We start from the raw sequence: 10,827 nt of genomic DNA, 5'->3' as shown, positions 1-10,827 counted from the left end.
TAATAACAACTTGAGCAACAAATTATTTGTGCACATTAAAAGAGAAAATACTCTCGGTCTACGTGCGGTGTCATTCTCGCCTATTTTTTATTGTTTATAGTCAGCAACAAATTCACAATTGCATTAATTATTGTTAAATACAATACAATGAACAATTGTAAGTAATAACAACTTGAGCAACAAATTATTTATGCACATTGTAAGGGAAAATACTCTCAGTCTACGAGTGGTGTCATTCTTACCTATTTTTTATTGTTTATAGTCAGCAACAAATTCGCATTTACATTAATTATTGTTAAATGCAATGCAATGGACAATTGTAAGTAATAACAACTTGAGCAACAAATTATTTGTGCACATTAAAAGAGAAAATACTCTCGGTCTACGTGCGGTGTCATTCTCGCCTATTTTTTATTGTTTATAGTCAGCAACAAATTCACAATTGCATTAATTATTGTTAAATACAATACAATGAACAATTGTAAGTAATAACAACTTGAGCAACAAATTATTTATGCACATTGTAAGGGAAAATACTCTCAGTCTACGAGTGGTGTCATTCTTACCTATTTTTAATTGTTTATAGTCAGCAACAAATTCGCATTTACATTAATTATTGTTAAATGCAATGCAATGGACAATTGTAAGTAATAACAACTTGAGCAACAAATTATTTGTGCACATTAAAAGAGAAAATACTCTCGGTCTACGTGCGGTGTCATTCTCGCCTATTTTTTATTGTTTATAGTCAGCAACAAATTCGCATTTACATTAATTATTGTTAAATGCAATGCAATGGACAATTGTAAGTAATAACAACTTGAGCAACAAATTATTTGTGCACATTAAAAGAGAAAATACTCTCGGTCTACGTGCGGTGTCATTCTCGCCTATTTTTTATTATTTTTATTATTAAAGCTTATAAAATGGGCTTCATGGTTCGGACATTAAATATTTCTAGGTTTTTAAAGATTAAAAAGAGCCTTTCCAGGGTTCATAGGCACACTTAAGGTTCTGGCACATTTTTAAAGGGTCATAAATACCCCTAAAGATTTTTAACGCGTAAAAAAGCGAATAGAAAAGGTGGTACTGGTAGAAAATACTCATCAGCGAAAAATTCCATTTCATTAACCAGAAAGGGGGTACGGCAAGCTTCCCCTATCACGGATGCTAGGTTCCCTCGTTCTTCGTTTAACTTTCGTATGAATTAAAAGAAAATCTTCTTCGAAATTCGGGTAAACACAGTCTGGTACTGATAAGAACGGGCCACAGGTGTGCAGTGATCGCTCGGCAGCCAATCGGAGCGCGGCTCTACCGATGTTGCTACGCAAAATCGCGTCAGTCGGAAACGTTCCGAGTGACCTGTTGTCTTGTGTTTTCTTCGTGCGCGATCTTCAAATTTGTGAAGCTGTTCGCCGAACGTAAAGGCAGAGGGGTGATCTTTTAATTGAACACGTAAACAAACCCCTAATTAAACGCATTGTGTACCAGAAATCGCATCCACGATCACGAACGGCCGCTCGAAGGTTAGTACCTTTCAATCTTTTTCGATTAATTAATGCAGCCACTCAAAAATGGACCCCGCATTTCCACACGTGCCGTTTGCATAACTCGTCTTAATGGAATTTTACAATTGTTCAATAATTAGCGTAACCCCAACACCCCCCAATAAGCGATTTATTTTTGCTAGCGATAAGGGATGATGACGTCACGGCATGTTTACGTTTTTTTTAACAGTTTGTTCTTGCGATCGACGTGAATTTTCACGTAGACCGGGAACCAGTTATTTTGCATTGTTTTCAATGCAATTGATATCGCGAAGTAGCGATAGCGGGTATACTACGTTATTTAACAACAACACGGGTCCCATTGCCTTCAACGCCCTCAGCGGCCATTGCGACTTTGAGTTCGAGTGCGTCCCAAAGAAGGTGCCATTGTTGTGTTTTGTGAAATTAATTGCGTTTTACGAAGAGGCGTAATGCAGGGGTGAGTTTACAAGTTGTGCATGACTTCTACGTGTAGCTGTAATTCTGCAGCGTTTACCGAAACTCCACTTTTATAAATTGCCGAATGGTCCATAAAATGGCGTCCAACCATGAGTAGTCAAAAAACCATCTTTGCACATACATTCGAATTTTGAAACAGTAGCGCACTTTTTACGAGGTGACTGACGTCGGGGGGGAATTTGGGAATAAGGGTACGTGCTGCAACTGAATTTTAGAAATTAAGGGGTTCCTTACATTTCAATGAACATAACCATAAATTGCGTTGTGAGAGGCTATTTAATTATTAATCGCATGCTGGGCTCTTTGGTTGCCCACAGACCCGGAGTGGAGACCTTCGGGGATCTCACTTTCTTCCCATTAAATTACAGTCATAGCCAAGTGAGTCAACTTTGGGGCGCTTGCTTTCCCACATCTGAAATTAACAAAAATTGTCCCCTGTTCTCACGCATAACGTAAGGCAAAATGTTCTGTCCGTCCATCCCTTTGTCCAAATCATTGTTTCATTGTATTCAACAATTTAATGCAATTTGTTTACTTTTCAGTTATTTGTGCTGCAGACTAAGAGGGGGCGTTCCGCCCCAACCCCCTCAGTTCACTTAAGGTTTCTTCCTAGACCAGGCCGAGTTAATGAAGTAAAAGGTAAGTGTTCACTTTTTCATTAACGCGTTTTATTGAGGTTATAGACGAATACAAATCTAATGCTCCTTTTTAATTTTCAGTCTTTGCGGATGGGGACTATGAACGGACGCCCCAACCCCCCCGCGGGCCCTTTTTTTCTGATGCTGGCCTCCTCCTAGTCCAGGCGGAGTTAATGAAGTTACAAGGTAACTGTTTCCTTCTGAAGTATCGCGTTTGTGAATTTAAAATTCTACTCTAAATGTTACCCAAAAATGTAATACAATTTTTTTTCTTTTCAGCTATTAGAGATGCCCTCCCCCACTGATGGCCCACTCAGCTACCAACAGTTCAGTTAATGGTTCTTCCTAGGCAAGACCGACTCAATGAGGCTATGAGGTAAGGGTTAACCTTTTTTTACCACCCGCACGTTAGTAAGGGAGGTATTGCATTGGCGTAAAAAATGAGTCCCCACTTTTCTGGCGGAATTACACGTTTTGAAGCACCAGGAATCCAATCGAACAAAATCTCGATGATGTCGGTCCGTCTGTACTCTCAATTCCGGCTAAACGGCACCAAATTTGGTAGACATATTCTTAGACAGGGCAGAATCGCGCATGCGCAAGTGTGGGGGTCGTATCTGTGCTAGCCACAGATAATTTCATTTCAATTAAAGCGATTATCGCGAAATGTACTCACAATTGGCAACATCTACCCTCCTCAAGGGTACTCGTTAATTATTTTTAATTAGTTTAATTAATCGTGACTTCTTCACTTTTTTTAACGTGAATTTCTTTTTTTGTTCCAGATTTCAGAAGGGCAGCCTTATAAAGGTAGGATTTTTCTTTTTTTGCATGATCCTTTGCATGTTGTATATTATGTGGGGGGGAAAGTGAATAGTGCAGTGATTGAAAAGAAGATCATCAACTAGATTGGAACGATCTTCCTATGTAATAAGTGAGTTGTAACCATCCTCTCGACCCGCCATCTTGGAGATGTAAGGTTGGCTGCATGTAGTCTCCCCCGTGGTGGAAATCACTTACTTCATAAGAATCAGTGACTATGAATTCATAGCCATGCCATTTTAATGGAGTAAACTGATCTCCCTGCGAACTGGGCCATGACGAAGCATTGGAGTCAATTTTTTCATCTCCAAGGTGAAGGTTTTTCGGGAATGGTTATACCTCATTTATTAATTATCGGAGGAAGATCAGCTTAACCGATTTAAAAAAAGGTGAGTGACCTTTGATCACGAAAGGCTGTGCTTATGCTAAAGTTGAGTACTTTTGTTTCATGCGATGGAATTTTGACTCAAGTGGTGACTAGGAAGTGGCGCCCCCCCTCCCAGATGTCCGCTAACCAGCTGCCAGCAAGATTCATCTTTGTTGAGACAGAGTGGATGAAGCTAAAGGGTAAGCCTTCCCTTTTTAATTAACGCATTTTTTTGGAGGTATAATGACAGATTTGTATCAATGCCTAGCGATCCAAGGGTAATTTCGGCACATGTTGATTAACCCTCGGATTAACCCCATCAGACCTTTTATTTGCCTAGGATTGTGCCAAACTCGCCCTCGGCTCTCTCGGCAATGGTTTCAAAGGTATCACTTTTATTTAACCACAGGCCCATTTTAATTTCACGCAAAAGTGATAGCATTATATTTATAACCAACCTAGGCAGAATAAATTGTCAATTGGCTCACTTTTTTGGAAGCTTCATTACAGATCTGTATTAATACCTAGCGATCCAAAGGTAATTTCGGCACAAGTTGATTGATCCCATCAGACCTCTACTTTGCCTAGGTTTGCTATCAAAGCTATTACCTACTTTTATTTTCCTTTCTATCGAATAAAAGGAACTCAACAGTGATATTTTTACGAGGGGTTAGTCGGTGTGGTATTCTTTCGTACACATGACTGGTAGTCACTGGTATTCCCGTGGTAGTCTCTGGTATTCCCGTGGTAGTCTCTGGTATTCCGGTGGTAGTCTATGGTAGTCACTGGTATTCCGAAGGTAATCAGTGGTATTCTCTGGCATTCCCGTGGTAGTCAATGGTAATCTCTGGTATTCCGATGGTAGTCAGTGGTAATCGCCGGTTTTCTGGTTGTAGTCTTTGGTATTCCTATGAGCATTTACTAACTTTTTTATTATTTTCCATTTTGCCTGTAGGTAGGTATTTCCGGTATAAACTATGGCTTTTATGATTTTGTCTATCAAATCGCAACTTTTTAAATTAATTGAATTGATTGTTGCAGTGCTGGTGATTGAAGGTGACGATTCTGTTTTAAAGATGGTAGCGATTCAATCAGTAATAATGATTTGTCTTGTGTGTTTAAAAACAGGCCAAGGTCGAGGCCAAGGTTTCCATGATAATCACATATATCTTAGATCTGGATCTAGACCCTTTTTAGAAGATGATCTTGTATCTAGATCTAGATTATATTAATAGATTTTCCACTAGTAGATCCAAAGATCAATTTTAATTTATTTATGTTATAAATGTTTTTAACATTGGCGGAGTAAATCGTTTCTATGTTTAAAGAATAAATATGTTCCATTCAAGTTTTAGGGATTTACCAGCCTTTTAAGAGTAGACAGGTTTAAGCAGAAAGTAAATAGTCATTAGCATAACGGGTAGTTTAGCTTAGGGGGTAGTATCGGTAATTATTTACAGTACAGGGTGAGTCAACGATTGCGCGGAGGCATTAAGCCTTGAAGATAAGATTTTTCGATAGAATACTTTTGCATTATGATATGGTTGAATATTCTCCACATTTTAAAAATATTTTGAATTATACAGGGTGCACCCACAAAGTAGGGCGCCCAAATGGTACATTTTTTTTTAATAGAATCCCCTGCATTTTTGAATTCTACGTGTAATTGTACGTCTTTTTTATTATATGGTTAATATCCAAAAAGCTAGTGGTCTTAAAGATAATTCGATTTTTAAGAAAAATTGGGCATTTGCAAGCGTCAGTATATTGTCAAAATTATTACTTAAATTTTGATTCCAGGTTTTATATCTTATCTTGGGTTAAGTAAAAGTCAAATAAATACAGCTACTATGAAATATTAAAAATACAACTTACAGGGTGTTTTTTCTGGAAAGTTCAAAGTGGCAAAACTTCATATTAAAAATCTCACTTTTTTAAATGGAACACCCTGTATATTTTTCTGTCATCATTTAGCTCCTCCAAAAACCTTAAACTTTGGATAATAATGTCCTATACCTATCTCTGATCGAAATATCTTGGTTTTCCTGGGTCTTATATTCTAATCTTAAATAAGTTATGTAATTTACACAAGTGAGGTGGACATGCAAAAAAGGCAATTTTTATCTATCTCGTAAAAAAAAATGCATTCAAATACAGGGGATTCTATTTAAAAAAATGTACCATTTGGGCGCCCTACTTTTTGGGTGCACCCTGTATAATTCCAAATATTTTTAACATGTGGAGAATATTCAACCATATCATAACGCAAAAGTATTCTATCGAAAAATCTTATCTTCTAAGCATTAAGTTACTCCGCGTAATCGTTGACTCACCCCTCGATTCACCCTGTACAACTGATTCATGGGCATGCCGCCGCCGGTTTCCCCGAATTATCCGAAAAACACGTTATTGTTATGTAGGTACGCACACCACTTTATATTATAATTTTCAAAGAAGGACTTTTTCACCGATGTAAATCAGATTTACCTATAAAGGATCTAGATCATTTTAGGACTATCTTGATCTAGATGCGGATCTCTGATCTGGATCTAGATCATGATTTTAAATGCATCTGGAGGTGTATCTAGATCTAGAATTAAAGGATGTTACCCAACACCGGTCGCAGTCCAGGTACAACTCTTTATCTCCCTGCCACCTGTGTGGTAGTCTCTGGTCTCGTCTCTGGTATTCATTGGTAATCTGTGGTATTCATGTGGTAGTCACTGGTATTCATATGGAAGTCTGTGGTATTCATTGGTAGTCTCTGGTATTTGTATGGAAGTCTGTGGTATTCATTGGTAGTCTCTGGTATTTGTATGGTAGTCTCTGGTATTCATGGGGTAGTCTCTTGTAGTCACTGGTAATCCTATGGTAGTCTTTCGCAACTGGTAGTCTTTCGTACAACATTTTGCTCATGTATTACCCCCTCGTATTTTTATAACCTAGGCAGAGTAAATTGTCAATTTTTGGAACTTTAATTACAGATTTGTATTAATGCCTAGCGAACCAAAGGTAATTTCGGCACAAGTTGATTGACCCCATCAGACCTTTACTCTGCCTGGTTTCAAAGGTATCGCTTTTATTTAATCACAGAGCTATTTTAATTTCACGCAAAAGTGATATTTGCTGTCGAGTCGCCTTTGGAAGTTCAAGTTAAATACGATTTCCATGTGAACAAAAATTCCAACGGCGACTAGACGGCCAATCATTTTTGATCGCATAGTATAACCAAAAATTTAATGCAATTTTTTTGCTTTTCAGTTATTAGACACGACCCCCCTCCCTGCACAATGCCTATTCAACTGCCAGCAGTTCAGTTCTTCCTAGGCAAGACCGATTTAATAAGGCTATAGGGTAAATGGTAGGATTTTTCCTTTTTTTTGCATGTTGTATATGTGGGGGAAAGTGAATAGTGCAGTGCCAAAAAAGATCAGTTTAATCGATTTAAAAAAAAAGGTGATTGAGTTTTGATCACGAAATAAGCGCATTCGTTGTAAACCAATTCTCTCGATCACTAGGCATTAAAATACGTTTGTTATTGAACTTTTCGTACAAAAGATACAGTTTTGCACAAATTTATTCATCCCATGCCCAGGGATTAGGGCGCACTTTTTTTGTACTCTGGTAATCATCTACACTCATCGCGTTTGTTACGGTACAATAATACATGTCAGTTTAATTTAAGATTTTGTATAAAACGACTGTGCCAGTTCTACACTGTTTCTTTTAAAGGAGTATGATTGACACCTGTCAGGTTGACACCTGTCAACAAGAAGCTTAGTCTGACAGTTTACTCAAACTACCGTTGGAAGCGCACGAACGGTTTTGTTGGTGTTACTGATTGACAATTACTTTCCTCACAACAAACGCTCGCAATTTACCTGGGACCATTCTTCGGTCTCCTTTCAGATTAGAATACAATACGCCACTTTCGCTACCGACATTCGCATTGTTTATTAACGCTCGACGAGCACAATTTCGATTCATCTCGTTCGGACCGACAGAAGACAATGCCCATTGTCGAACGGTTACTCAACTAAACGAAGGGACCTCGTAAGATGCTCCCAATTAGGGAAGGTAATTGCGCTTGCGGCGGCCTTGAAATTAGCATGTGACGTCATGTCGCGTTTTCTTGAAAATCCGTACGTGCGCCCGTCTTGTAATTGCCGCCAATTAAAATTGAACTTTCGGCGGCTTATAGGTAATTAACACCGAAAAAACGAGTTTTGCCGGTATAAAAACCGTTGAATTTTTTTTTACGTTGCCCCCAAACTTACCCCCAAATTGCGCCCGTCTCGTAATCCCAAAGGGGCACACAAACAGAACTTTTCGTTGAGCAAAAAGAAACCGTAAAAAAAACACTGGGGAAACTCGCAGCGAGCTAACGTTTTACCACGAAAGTCGAACGTAAACTAAAAGCCAAACAAACCGCGCGAGGCCAACGGCGGCGGCTTCCACGAGAAAGTCCGAGACGAGTTTGCCACAGTCGCACCGCTGATTGGCTACTTTGCGTTAAGAGGGTATTTTTTTCACGTTTGTTTTTTTTATGGCTTTTTAATCGGCTTCCTTGCACCTGAAAGCGATCGGATCGATGGGCAAAAAATTCAAAATTTGCGACGTTTGACTGCTGTAACGACAGATGGCGCGCTTTGCGTTTTTAAAATAAGGTATATATACCGTATCCAAGATACGGATGTCTATCATGGGGATCTCGGGAATCGTAGAAGATTCGAAGATGGTTAAATTAGGGAAAAGTTGCGTTCAGTATACCAGCAAGTACCAGTCAGAAGTTTGCCCCTTGTACGTTCCACGTGGCTGTTGTCTCCTCCTGGTTATTTCCGCTCCTCCTCGGCGGATACCACGCTTAGACTATATTCGTTATGGACGGCGGCCTCCTCGTATTCCCCCAGCACCCTTGTTCTCCTCTTCTTCTACCTCACCTATCATGTTTACTGCCCTCACCACCAGGCGCGGACTGGCACGGGGGGGGCGATTGCCACCTGGCCTGTAGATCATAATGGCCCGTTGGAAACTTATAAGTATGTGCTGTATTTAGTTTCTTGCACTATTAATAAATTATTAACACGTTTCTCTAATTGGGGTTGATGTTAGGTTGTTAAAAAATTCTGTTTTAATTGAAGTGTTTTACAATGAATTTATCATTTTTTGTCGTAGTATTTTGAAAGTGCTGAAATACAATGATAGGATTTTCGAGAAAGGAGTACTTTAAAATGTTTTTGTGGTGCACCTCAGAGCTAACCCCCCCCCCCCCCCCGCACCTTCATTACTACACTAATACTTTAATGGCCCGTAAGTACCCAGTCCGCCCCTGTGTATAACCTTCCTTTTTTACCAAAATTCGACTACACCAAAATTTCTCGGGAAAACACTTTTTCTTATTAATTTTGGTGCGTAGAATCCAAAACAATTCGTACTTTTTCGATCAGACTTCTCAATCAAAAGTTATAGACTAGAAACCAATTTCGAAAGAAAATTCAAAGGGCTGTAACTTTTGAACTAGTAGCCCAATCTTGGAACTGTTTGAAATTATGGATTCTACAGGCCACATTCTATAAGAAAATTTTTTTTCCGGGTCGATCTGAGACAATTTTTTTTTCGGGGCTCAAAAAAAGGCAGTGTATAACCTTCCTTTTTTACCAAAAATCGACTACACCAAAATTTCTCGGGAAAACACTTTTTCTTATTAATTTTGGTGCGTAGAATCCAAATCAATTCGTACTTTTTCGATCAGACTTCTCAATCAAAAGTTATAGACTAGAAACCAATTTCGAAAAAAAATTCAAAGGGCTGTAACTTTTGAACTAGTAGCCCAATCTTGGAACTGTTTGAAATTATGGATTCTACAGGCCACATTCTATAAGAAAATTTTTTTTCCGGGTCGATCTGAGACAATTTTTATTTCGGGGCTCAAAAAAAGGCAGTGTATAACCTTCCTTTTTTACCAAAAATCGACTGCACCAAAATTTCTCGGGAAAACATTTTTTCTTATTAATTTTGGTGCGTAGAATCCAAAACAATTCGTACTTTTTCGATTAGACTTCTCAATCAAAAGTTATAGACTAGAAAACAATTTCGAAAAAAAATTCAAAGGGCTGTAACTTTTGGCCGTAACCTATGTAATTCCTCCTGGCCCTTACCCAGTCCGCCCCTGCTCACCACGCTGGCGTAGTGGTTCCGAATATTGTTAGTTACCCCCTAGTCTGTATGCTATGTAGCAGTGATACCTGTGGTCCCAGTTATAGCTCGCGGTTCTATGATATGTTTCTCCCCTTCTTCTCAATAAACCACTATCTGGCTGTTTTAGGTGTTTCCCGAGGTAAGCTTCGACCTACTCCTCATTATTGGTATATTGATCATACCGGGATCCTAATTCCACTACGTTCCCTATCAATTGTGGGTAGAATTCTTTCAGGTTTCTTCCCTAATCCTTTTGATTAGATAATCTCCTGTGTGGTTCCGATGACACCGGGAATCCCCTAAGTTGGTGCTCAATCACTCCAGACAAGCAGTCCCCGTCCTTGTTTATCCTGACGGACTTCTTCGATCATCCTGGTAATGGCTATCCTACCCATAATACAGCACTGTCTGTATGGTTGCCTATATACGTGTACTCTTCCATTGATTGCATGATGCTATGTAAACATACTTAATGTTGACGTCATAATACGAGTGAAAATTCTACTATAGCAAGTGGGTCGCAAACCTCAACTCTTCTTGGATTTGTTGCAAATCAAAGACTCTACACGATTGGGTTTGAGCATGTGTCCGAGGTTCTAAAAGGCTCTTAGTTCTCAACAAACTTAGAGCTATGCCCTTGAAGGTTCTTATAAAACAATATCACGAGCACTGCTCCTTGAATGCTGCAGGAGATCAAACCCCTAGCAAGGCCTCGACTCCTAGCGGGTAACACACGAGATGACTATTAAAATAACAGTAACGACGAGTGACGTCATCCTGTTGCGCGCGCACGATT

General features: G+C 39.1%; 1 long non-coding RNA gene across 1 annotated transcript; it reads left to right on the top strand.

Annotated features, from left to right (window-relative positions):
- The first annotated feature begins 1,331 nt into the window (after positions 1-1,331).
- On the top strand, positions 1,332-7,188 carry LOC116180430. The gene is made up of 6 exons (XR_004147121.1): positions 1,332-1,526; positions 2,549-2,645; positions 2,726-2,830; positions 2,924-3,020; positions 3,430-4,033; positions 7,095-7,188. It is a non-coding gene; the product is annotated as an uncharacterized LOC116180430 (long non-coding RNA).
- Positions 7,189-10,827: the final 3,639 nt, after the last annotated feature.

This window comes from Photinus pyralis, unplaced genomic scaffold, assembly GCF_008802855.1.
Source record: "Photinus pyralis isolate 1611_PpyrPB1 unplaced genomic scaffold, Ppyr1.3 Ppyr1.4_LG9, whole genome shotgun sequence".
Classification (NCBI taxonomy): Eukaryota; Metazoa; Arthropoda; class Insecta; order Coleoptera; family Lampyridae; genus Photinus; species Photinus pyralis.
This window is presented reverse-complemented; position numbering and strand designations above follow the sequence as displayed.